Source organism: Phascolarctos cinereus, unplaced genomic scaffold (assembly GCF_003287225.1).
Source record: "Phascolarctos cinereus isolate Bilbo 61053 unplaced genomic scaffold, phaCin_HiC Scaffold_4;HRSCAF=312, whole genome shotgun sequence".
Taxonomy (NCBI): domain Eukaryota; kingdom Metazoa; phylum Chordata; class Mammalia; order Diprotodontia; family Phascolarctidae; genus Phascolarctos; species Phascolarctos cinereus.
The window spans coordinates 637,459,705-637,472,292 of NW_027555847.1; the positions used below are offsets into that span (position 1 = coordinate 637,459,705).

Consider the following 12,588-nt stretch of genomic DNA (forward strand, 5'->3'; position numbering starts at 1 on the left):
AAGCATTTGTTTATAAATCAGAAAAATGTGAACATGGTTTTTTTTTAATGTACTTTGTTTTACATTTATTTTAAATTTTTAAAAAAACATATGGAGGGGCATATGGTCTGAGTAGTCAGAAGACTTCAGTACTTTGCAAACCACCTCAGCTTGTGATGACAAATCATTTTCCATCTCTGAGCCTCAGCTTCCTCATAAGGAGGCAAGATAATGTGATCTCTAGGTCAGGTGGTGGTTCAGTGGATAGATGGCTCACCTTGAAGTTAGAAAGACCTGAATTTCAAATACTGTCTAAGCTACATGTGTAACCCTGGACAAGTCACTCAACATCTCTAAGCCTCAGTTTCCTCATATACAAGATGAGTTTGATAATAACGCCCATCCCACTGAGCTGTTGTATCAGAATCAAATGAAATAATATATGCAAAACAGCGTACAAACTTCAAAGTGCTACATAAATGTTAACTATTATCATTCCAGGTCTAATGAGAAAATGTTGATTTCTAGATTTTAAAAAATTCTCAGGATTACAATATCACATAATTTGATCATTAAATAACAGACAATTCAGGAATGTATGGAACATTTGAAAAATATTAACAATGACAGGAAAAGGTTTTAATAGGTCGTTATTGCTGTTCATATTAATTCAGGTTAGTTTAAAACTAGATCTAATATCATTAAATTAAAATGTTTAACAAAATATGTGCTGCATTTAGTTGTTCCACTATTCTTCTTTTCTTAAAGGAAATGCAAAAGCCTTTTATTTAAAATAACTTGATTAAAGTATGCTTGGTAACTACAATTCAAACAATGTTTAACTTGAAATACAGATGGAACAGCTGGGAGAAAATATGCAAAACAGTCATTAAAAAATAAACTTTCTATTGGTGTTATAACTAAGCTGGCCCAGCATTTAACATCTTTAGTGCTTAGAAAATACAAATACACATTAAAAAAAACTGTAAATGGGGGCACAAGGGAAGGAAATTTAATTTTAGGAGATAAACTATAAGCTAAAGTCTATTTTAAAAGATTAGCTCCAAAATTTTATTCTAATTCCAAAAATTAGTTATATAAGGGAATTTTTAAAAACATACAAGTTAACAAACATAACGCAAAAATAAGAATAAGCTTGTGACAGCATCTTAAACCATCCCCCAAAGCTTTACACATTACTTTATAAAAATCAGCCCTAGCTTACAAGGTATATTCTTGATTCCATTTTGTATACAAGAAAAATAAGAATAGAAAATTAAATGATACTTAACAATTTAAAGAACTATGACTATAAGTCCATTTAAGATTCCAATTGCTTCCTTCTAATCATTATCCCATTCTTACAATTCTACGGACATAGTATACTGTATACCAAATACAAAAACTGTGTGTCTGCTGCAGCTTTTTTTTTTAACTTAAAAGATACATTTTAAAATTTGGAACTAGATCCAAATATCTACATTAAATAAATTTTCTCCAATCTTCTCTTCTCCTCCCACCCCAGACAACTGTTCTAATATTTTCCAATGGAAAACCGAAAATATTCATTTTGGAATCAGTGGTATCATTCAGATTCTAATTTTTCTAATATCCCTTTACCATAAAATGAAGAAAATTGTGCTCAATATCCAAAATGCAGCCTCTCTAGATCATATATATTATAATAATTTTGTACTTTAAGGGCAATGTCTTTACTTTTGAAATAAATATTAAGTATTTTTAAAAGTTTTGAAATATCTATTCATCATTTTCTCAGGATTCTCATCTCTTATTGTGTGAAGTTAGAGTAAGTTTCACTATCAACACATTACCACATATTTTTTTCTTTTCTCTCAATCTCCTTCCTGCTAATCATAAGAGTACTCTAAAAAAGCTGGAAAAATACTCACCCCCTATTCCACCTTTGGTCTAAATCAGGCTAAAAATGATTCCTTTTCCTTTCAGGTCTATGGCCTATTCACTCTTTCTTTTCCTCTCCCTCGAACTACATAAAGTTTGCTACAGGAAGCTTTAGTTACATTATTACAATTTCCTCCTTTTAGGTCAAACAAATTGGTCTCAAAATTAAATTCTGAAAGTAATCCATTCAACTACCTTCAGTCATTTCAAATAAACCCAAGTCCCTCACAAAAGAGGAAAAAACTTCTGAAATTATAAAGCAAATATAAATACAAAGTATTTGCATAAATTCAAAGAGCCATGATTAACATAATAGGTCCTATGTACACAGTGAATATTAACTACATATAACTCCTAAGTAAAATTATTTTAGTATATCATTAAGCTTGTAATTCTAAAGAATATTTTGCATCTAAATATACTTTCAATGTAACTGGATTTTATTTAAAGGCGGATTTCAAACCAAAACGATTTACTTTACATTACACTGGAGTTTCAACGTAACATTTCCCCAAAGGTCCTGTGGGACCACCTTATTGGACAGGGTATCTTATGACAAGATGCTTTTGATACTTGAGTAACTAAACCCTTTGGATGGGATCCGAGACAGAACTGCCTCAGACCAAACTTTGCTCTAATCCAAACAGTGTTACAGTGGAAGTTCAGGGTACTACTAAATAAATGGAACAGCATAAATCAGACGACAATTACACACCAAAACTGAGTGGCCAAAGAGAATGCTATTTGGAATAAAATATAAAAATACTAACCCAGAGATGTAGGAGAGGGGAGATGATAAAAAGAATATAAAATGAGGGGGCTGAACTAGATTATCTCTAAGGTTTCTCCTAGCTCTAACTCTCTATTCTGTGTCAGTCCCTGTTCCTGTGTCTCTCTAAACACACGTATACCTTGGCTATATGCCACAAAAATGTTCATAAAACGTTGTGAAACTGAATTACTAAAGCCAACCAAATCACATTTAAAGTGTACTGTACTAGGAAAGCTCACTCTTTCAAAAAGCCCTATAGTAAATCCTTTTATAAAACAAAGGAACCTTTTGTGTTATAAACAACTATCCCCTAAGTTATCTATTTGTAGATTTGTGTATGGGTTTTCTTAAATCAAGGCAAAGCTATTTCAAAAGGCAAATTCACAACCAAACCTGCTTTCTTCTCTCTCACCATATGTTCACGTAAAATTCTTTAAAAAGACAACTATAGAAAATACAAGTTACTCTGGAAAAGAATTTAGAAAACACACTTTTTAAAAAAAATAAGTGAGGAAAAAGATACACACTATAACATAAGACCAGGTATCAATGAATTTGTTTGGGTTTTTCAGTTTGTTTTGCTATAGCTTCAGTAAAGAAAAAATACGAAAAAGATGTTCATGTTTCAAAGCAAGCATTTATTTCTATAATCTTGGAGTTTAAAACTGTTCAAAAATTGTTTCTGTATCAAACTATGACCTCTGAAATGTCATCAAGGTCAATAAGACCTACAGCAAAATGATCTACTGAATAAGTGCCACTTACAGAAATTAATGATGCCCAAGGGCAGGTATAAATTTACACTTGCTCAACTTTCTGTCTCTTCTGAAAATCCTGGACTTATGAATTAAATGAAATAGTTCTTCAAATTGCACAACCACATAAAACACCAATAGTCAATGTCAACAAAGTATAAAAGGGAATCAGAACATAGTATGAGGTACAAAATAAACCTTCACCAAATAGTATGTGTTACAAGACACAAAACCTTTCTTACTCTGTGTACTAAAGACCTTTGAACTTATATTTTGGCCAAGTGGCACAGAGCCCACATTTCAAAGCAGAAAGCCCTCTGGAGAGAAAACTTTCTGTAAAAATAAAATAACTGAGAAGCTGAAAGAGCATTTCAAATGATCATAAATCTTCTAGTAACTAAAAAATTGGGTTGGATATTCTGGGCCTGCTACTCAACATCATCTTCACTTTTCTCTCAGCATTAACGCTTTGGCCACTACTTTAACTTTCACAAAAAAGGCTATTTTCCAGATTATGTTTCGAATATTAAAAATTAATATGATTCAATTTAGTATAATGTTTAGATTACACATGCAAAAAAAGCTATCGTTTTTAAACCATTCCTTTTCCTTCAGAAAATAAATTTGCCAAAAAATGCTTAACAATTCAAGAATTAAACACACTGAAGTTTAAATGCCAACGGATTCAAAATTAATGTGGGAAAGCATCTTAGTCAAAGAGAATTCTTTCCAACACATGAATTTAAATTATACACGGACATAAATACCCATTTAATATTATGACAATAAAAAAAACAGTTAAAGTGACGGATGCTTTCAAACTTATACTTAAGAACTAGATATTCTTTATAATGAAGTATTTTGCTGTTACTATCCCTCCGAATTTCCTTCAGTAAAGCTTCAGTCTGAAAGGTGGCACTAGATCAATGTGATTACCAAAACCGAGCAATTACAACTACAGTATACTTTGATGGCTTCCAAAGCTTATTACAAAGATGACTGCTTATACATTTTCTTAACAATTTTCTCCCAGGAAAAACTTAGCTACTTCAAACTCATCTGACAAATGTTACCACTTTACAAGGCTTTAGGGAAATTTGTGCTTATTATTTTTAATGTTTATTCAGCAAACAGAAGAAAAAGATTATCCTATTTTATATGTTAAGTACAGCAGAAATAATATATAATAAAGGCATTTATATGCCTACCGACTTCATTTAGCTGAATTAGTGCTATCTAAAACTACTGATTAATACATTCACAAAACACAGAAATGGCAATGGTCACAGTATCATGATGTGCTTATTCACAAGTAATATATTCCCAATCAAAACACAGCCTTCTTGTCTCACCTTACTTCCACCCCTTAGGTTCAGTACTATGTAAGATTTCTCTCTAAACTAAGCATTTTAGCTATTCCAAGTGCAAGGGACAGGCTCATTTCAGAGAATCTCCAGTTCAAATGCCCAGACCAGTGTCCTAGTCTCAAAACTTACCCAGTCCCAGTAACCACCCCCTATTCTAATCCTAAAGTTTACTTCACAGCCCCAAACAGTTAACTCTGAAGGGTCCTTGGAGATTACATAGTCCACTTCCTCATCTCACCAATGAAGAAGCTGAAACTCAGAAAGGTGAAGTTTCCTGTCCAAGGTCACAAAGCTTTGTGTGGCATAACTACAACTAGAACACGCTGCTTCCCAAATACTGAACTCCAGTGCTGTTTGCGTCTCCGAGAACCTTAGCTGTCTCTTTCCAAGGTTACTTTCGCGTTCCCCATCCCCACTGTCCTCCACTAGACTTTACTCTCGAGCCATCCCAAGGGTCCCTGGGCATTTACTTCTCCACTTCACTCTGGTCAATATCGACTCCTTCCCCCCATTCCCCCACCCCCACCCCCCCAGCTACACCTACCTACTCACTTCCAAAACCTGGGAGGCGGTGAGTGATATCAGTGTCTTGCCCTCTGCCAACTCTTCCTCCTACCCAGCAACAAACCACCCCCCAAACCTTGAGAGGAAGGGCTCTTGTTCATCCTCAAAAAGCCGCCCTGGCTTAAGGACTTCATTATATTATAAACTCCCACCCCCAACTCCTTCACCCACATCATCTCCAGAGTCACGGGGCACTTGGTTCCCAACTTCACTTTGGCCAGTCCTGCCTTCCTCTGCCAACTTCTGCCCTGGTTTCCCCAGCCTGCTCTGCCCACCCAACTCCAGGGCTCCCAGAACAAGGGGGAGGGAAACTCCCCTAAGTCCTGCTCTCTCTAGCCCAAGCAGCCCTGCTCCCAACAACTGAGAGCATGGAACCCCCTTCCACAAAAACTCGTCTATCTCCCCCCACCCCAGCATAACCCCCTACGCCTTCCGGAGCGCCTCTCAGATTAAAAAAGTAAGGAGTGTGTGGGGGGGTACAAGGTGTCCTCATCTCCCCCTGACAACTACCTCTCCCTCTTTAAAGCACTCACCTGGTCAGCCCCCTCTGGTCTCTGCAGGAGAGGGGGTTGTAATGAGTCTCGAGTACAGGGAGGTGAACAGTAGCCCCAGCTGCTGCCATAGCACCCCCCGCCTGGAACCCCTTCCCATTCCCCCGCCCCCCTTCTTGCGCGCGCCCGTGCGCGCGGCCCCGAAATAACTCTCCCGCGGGAGGGGGGAGTGGTGAAGGAGGGGGGCGTGGACACGCTCGCGCCGGGAAGGGGGGGCGCTTCCGAAGGCGGGCGGGGGGGGGAATAAGTCAAGGGGGGGCTCGGTGGCGTCCGGGCGAAGGAAGTGGATTAGGTCGCGTCCGTCATGGCGCGCGCCGGCAGCAACGGCGACTGCTCCCTTCCGTCTCCTCCTCGCCTTTAGTTTGACCTTTTCCTCTTGTGTGTGCGTATCTCCGTGTGTGTATGTGTATGTATGTGTGTGTATGTGTGTGTGTCTCGGGTTCGCTCCCCGACGCCGCCTGACGTAACTACCATGGCAACGGCAGCCCCGCCCTTCTATTTCCCCATCTTCGGCTCCCCACCCCTTCCCCCTCCCTCTAGCTCCACGCCTCGTTTCCACGTTCTCGGGCGGTCTCGTGCTCCATCGCACGCGCGCCTGCGCGTGCGCTTCCTGAGCTTGGAGCGAAGGCGGTATAGGAGAGGAGAAACTACTAGGTCTCCTTTTCCTTCCTCTCCCGGCCCCTCCTCCCCACCCACCCCTTCACCCTTCCACCCCCGCCTGCTCCACTGGACCAATCCGATGAGGAGATGCTGTGGGCGTGGTGGGCCTCGGCGCAGTGAAAAAGGTCCCAAGCTGATGAAAGCCAGCGGGGTTATTGAGCATGCGCAATGTGGGTCTCGTGAATGTGGGTTGGTAGGTGGGGGAGGAGTAAGCTAACGAGACTGGAGGGCGTCTTCTCGGCTTTTGGTGTTAGCTGAGATAGGGGAGAGAGCGTGGGAGGTCGCAACCGGGGTCTGCACTTCGCTCCCTGGGAGTAAGTGCTCAGATTGAAGAAGAAAGGGCAGGAAGGAAACGTCCACCGAACCACCCCTGAAGGGGTTATAACGTTCAGCAGTGTGTTTCCCGCGGCCCTTCGAGGACTGGGGAAACCTGTGGGCGACACGCGTGACATAAGGAGTGGGCTGGGTCATTTATAAGCCCAAGCCTACACTAATTTCCGGAAATATATCACTTTAAGGTGTTGAGGACAGGGCAGTGGAGCTAGGGTCAAGAGAATGGCTTGATCTGCCACGGTTACTTGTATGAGCTTGATCAAGTCATTCCTTGCCTCCAGCTTCAGTTTCCTTATCTGTAAAATGGGAATCATAATGCTTAAGACTATTCACTAGTTAACTATAATAATTGTAGGCACCTGCTGGTGGTGACCACGGGTTTTAGAAAGCTATGCCACCGGAGGACCAACTCACAGGTTATGGAGAGTATACAGACATGAAGAAATTAAAACAATATTCACAAGGCACCAGCTTGGTGTCACGCAAGACAAACCTTATTTTCAGTTTTGGACAGTCACTAGATTGGCATGTCAAGAGAATGCTACAATATGTGTGCATGTGTATGTGTATATGTACATATGTGTATGTGTACATATATGTATGTGCATACATATATACAGTTTGTCTAGTTTTTTATAAAACAGTCAACAAAACCTTGCATGCTTTTGTGGAAAAGATGACTAGATAAGGGTTCAACCATAGTGTAATTAGGAGAATTAAGAACTCATTTAACACGTACGTAGACTCAAAGAATAGTTTCTTATCATATGTCACCTTTCGAAGAAGTTTCCTGGGTATGCCCTGGATCTGTTTGGCTCTCTACTGTTTATCAGTTACTTGGTTAAAAGCTTGGGTCATATGCTTATCAAAACTGCAAGTGACGAAAAATCAGGATGGGTAAAATCAGGAGTCAAGAAAATCTCTTGTTAAACAAGAATGTTGTGACAGATAAAACACCATGAAATTAAAAAGGGACAAAGGTGATGTTTTACACTTGTGAAATGTATTTTTTGAAATGAAGTGCAGAAAAGAATATGTGGCAAAACAGTAATTTACTGGAAAAATTTAGGTATTTTAACTAAACGTGAATAAAGCAAAGAAAGCTTGTGCTGTACAAGCTTATGTAGCAATATAAATCACTCCTGGACCCCAGGGATGGAGTACTGCATCCCTCTATCTCTTCACTAACAGGTCTGTTTGCTCTAGATTCAGCACACAGCACAGTGTCTGACACATAGTATGGGCTTAATATTTGTTGTGTGACTGACTGAGGTGATCTTGACCAGGTTCAGTACTGAGAGACCTTGGATTCCTTTTCTCATACTCTTTGGTGCTTTGCATTCATGCTCCCACCTCCAAACCCTGAGGAAAATTATTTAAAACAGGTTTTGGTTCATGTCTATGGTCTTCCCAAATTGGAGAGTATAAAAGTATGCAATATGAAGTGTGAATCGGGTATTTATTTCCTACACACAAAAGAAACGCTAAACACACTGACAGAAAGACTTAAAATAGGATTCAGTAAATTAGCTTACGACTGCAATACCTTCTAAGAAGGCTGAAACTTAAACCTCATCAGAACATAGAACAGTTTTCAGATCTGCTATGTAATCATGTAAACATTTTCCATTAGCTCCATACCTCCTCAAAGTCCATCTGCTGTATGGTTTGGGATCCTTTTCTTGTTTGTGGTCATCTTCTTTGGTACAGAAATTTCTCCTGCTGCCAGTCATCTTCACCCAGTGGACCTGGACCTTTGGAGCTCTGGACACATCCATTAAAGTAGGTCAATGTTTAGTTACCTATATTCAGGAAAGAAACTCATCAGAAGAGGCAACTAATGTTCTGCCCTGAGATCCAGTTTCAGGCTCGCCTTTCGGAAAAAAAAAATGGGCTTTAGCTTCCATGTGCTCACTACCACATGGTGGTCTGGACGGGTAAAAGGACAAGTTGCACACCCCTCACAAATTCTGATCAAAGGAAGAGAAAGACTGGAGTGGAGTCACTTCCCTTTTAAAGATCCATGAAGTCATTGCCTCTTCCTATTCAGTGGCTAAATAAGGATATATATGGCTTAATTATCCCCAAAGCATACACTCACATGTGGTCAGCTAAGAACAAGCAGGAAATATCTGTGCATCTTCTATGCCACCCATTTCTCATTGAGGTTACATTAAGAGGTGTAGTGTCCAGGTCTAGAGATGTGATAACTTCACTGTATGTACTCTGCCACATTCAGGCCACATCTGAAATTTGTTTTAATTTCTGAGTGCTACATTAAAGGAAGGGTACTGATGTCGAGGAGAATTCAGAGGAAAATAAATAGGATGGTAAAGGGCCTCAACTTTCATACCCTACAAAGAATGAAGGAACCAGGGATATTTATCTTAGGGAAGAAAAGACTTGGGAGGGGAAAGGAAGAGGAGGAGAGGTAATATCGATCTTCAAATATTTGAATGGCTGTCATGTGGAAGAGGAGACAGGACTGATTTGTTCTACTTAGTCCCAGGGGTTAGAACAAGGAACAATGGGTAAAATTTTAAGAGGCAAGTTTAAGCTTGATGTTAGGAAATCTTTCAAAAATCAAACAATCCAGAAGTGAAATGGGTTGCCTCAGTATGTATTAATTTCCACATCATGGGTCTGAATTGGGGATTTGTGGTACTGAAAAAGTAATTAAGCTGTCCTGTTCTTCCCTCCCACTCACCCACCACCACCCCATTTAGCAGCAAATGCTTTCCAAATACCTTATGCAATAAGTTAGCAGCCATTACTACAGGGGAAGAGAAGACAGCTAACACACAGTGCTTATTTAATTGTATTGAAGGATATTTCAAGGTTCAGTCGAGATCCTTGATCTCAAATGGAGTGGGAATGTGGTTGCTGAGGCTTCTGAGTGTGTCTATTAGGAATGTGCTGCTCTAGGCCTGTATGTTTCTATTGGAGGCAGGTGGTATTTAAGGATTCAGACTTATGGCTGATCCTACTATGAGCTGAAGTTCCAACAACTTCATCATGGGTTTTTGAAGAGCAAAGCAACCCAAAGGCAAGAGTCTTGGTCTTATGTACAAAAATAGATTCAATTCTCTCACATAGGTTAAGTCATTCTTATCAATTTTCCCCTGCTTCAGATTGGGATTTGGGATTAGAGGCCAAGCTTAAATTTTAGCTTTGTAATAATCAATTGTTTTTGCAGTCTTTGGGTCAGAGTCTGTGACAAGATATTCTTATTTTCCTTTAGGCTAAGGATGGGGGGCTAGAGTGGGATTTTTCAGATAAGCTCATAGCTGTCCTAAAAGTGGGTGGGTATAGCCCAATTAGCCTTCAGAATTCAAGGTCGGTGATAAACTAGAAACCACTAAGATTTTTTTTTTATTTTTAAAAAATACCTATGTGTGTGAGTATATGTATCTGCTTATATAGTACTGATATTTCCTGTTCTGATACAAATGGTTTTCTGATCCACACATTAAAAACATACAAATATAAGCTATATTAAGTAAATAAGGAATATACAGGAAATTCATTAGTGATATATTTACTTTTTATTAACTGTTAATAAAACATGCTGGTAAGCAAAAGGAATTTGCAGACTTGCTTTCCTTGTGATTTTAGATTAGACTGGTATAACAAAAACAAAGAAGAAATCTCTTTAACAAAAGACAAGATACAAGGATTTTTAGGTTCTTGGTGGTAAAGAATAGGGTACAAATAAGGCTTGATCTTGCATTGTTTAATAGAAGTGGGGGGAGGGGACCCAACCCTTAACCAAAGTTAAATATTTCATTTTCTTTCTGTCTCAGTCTCTGCCTCTCTAACATTCATACATACACAGACACAACACAGTATGAAGTGAGCTAGCCTCAGTCACAAAGATTTAGGTTCAAGTTCTGCCTCTGACACATACTGGCTAAATAACCTTGGCTGACAGTTATTTTTAACCTCTTAGTAACCATGCCTACATCTCTCTCTCTCTCTCTCTCTCTCTCTCTCTCTCTCTCTCTCTCTCTCTCTCTCTCTCTCTCTCTCTCTCTCTCTTTCCCTGATTGTGAACTGAACTTTTTAATCTACATTGGTAGAGGAAATTTGTCACCAAGCTTTCCCTACACTGATGAAATCAATGGGAAAATATACGTGTGTGTGTATATAATGGAAACACGTGTATAATATATTTATGTAAACATATATTTACACATGTACGCATACATGTATAAATGTATGTGTACATGTGTGTCGGGCAACACCATTATTGACTGATAAAATAATAATGTGGGTATACATATTTTTACCTTTTAATAAATATTTGCCTTTGGGTCTACTTTGTGGCTATAAGACACTGACATATCAAACTCTAAAGTAAGCATAGTACAGTATGCTCTATATGACTTTCACTCTAAACCCTAGAAATAAGTCAAGGTCCCAAGTTTAAAACATCTTCAGGCACCAGGTCTTCAAGCAAAAGCTAGCTGACTACCATCCCGCATGCTGTGGAAGGGATTCTTGTTCAAATTCAATTTCTTGTTCAAATAGGCATTGGCCTTGATGGCCTTTGAGGTCTATTGCCTTCTAATGCCAAGATTTTGTTATTCTGTGATTCTGTGGTCATGCAAAGTTGCTGAAAGGATTTCAAGAACAAGCTGGCAATAGACTATGTTTGTTAACCAAAGAACAGACTGATTAAGTTTTGAGAGGCTTGTGACCCAAAGGTTGGCCATAAGATAACCAAGGTTTTTGGTCACATCAAATCATAAGGATCTGTATCAGTGCACGAATTCCTGGTGCTGGACAATTCAACAATTATTTCTTGAGCACCTTCTAAGTCTCATTCCCAGATCAGGTACCACCTCTAACACAAGGCCTTTCCTGATTTTCCCCAATTGCTTAGTGTTCTTTGTATCTTAATTTTTTTGTATAACTTTTTCCTACTTTGTATTCACTCTACAAGATCCAACTATGTTTATTCTTTATTAATTACATGGGTTTTTTTCAAAGTACTCAGTTCATTAGAACAAAATGTCACTATAAAGACTCTTTTCCAATAATGTCTTCCATTCACACATTAAAATTAGTAAAGATTCTTTGAAAGAGATAACAAAGATACCCTTATTTACCTCATGATCATAAATACTAGGGGCGGCATAAAAATGCAAGGCTTATTAAAGATGTTCACCATTGCCAGAAAGGAGATATATTGCAGAGTCCAAGCTGAGAGAGAGTCCCTGTGATGGCAAGGTCATCCACATGTTCCTCTCTGCAGAGGACTTTGTACTGGTAACTTCTAATTCTGGTACAGGCACCTAGTCATTATCTGTAACAATTCAAATGACTGGCCAAACGATGCACATAGGGAAAACCAAACAAATAAAAATACAAATAGCAACAACAACAACAACAAAACCCAAGTGATATCTACTGTCCAGAGTATGACATGAAGCTAGACAGACCACGGACTAGAGAATGAGCAACTTAAGTCACTCATCTTCAGGAGAGCCAAAGGCAGCATCTTTCCATATTCTGATTGGTTTCTCTACCCTCTCTCATACAACTATTGCCTTGGAGTCTACTGTTACTCTGCCCTGACTTAGTGTATAAATGTTACAGCCTCTATTGCTAGGTGATACCCAGCCTAGGACCAAAACCTTACGTACCTCACTTATATCTCACCTCTAGGACTTGGCCCAAGACTT

At 39.0% G+C, this 12,588-nt stretch overlaps 1 long non-coding RNA gene across 2 annotated transcripts in view; it reads right to left on the bottom strand.

Moving 5' to 3' along the window:
- The window catches only part of LOC144457038 (uncharacterized), an 87,428-nt gene extending 81,075 nt beyond the window's left edge, over nucleotides 1-6,353 (bottom strand). For both annotated transcript variants that reach the window (XR_013486345.1, XR_013486344.1), the window contains exon 1: nucleotides 5,891-6,353. This is a non-coding gene — a long non-coding RNA (uncharacterized LOC144457038). The remainder of the gene's footprint in view (nucleotides 1-5,890) is intronic.
- Between the last annotated feature and the right edge of the window lie 6,235 nt (nucleotides 6,354-12,588).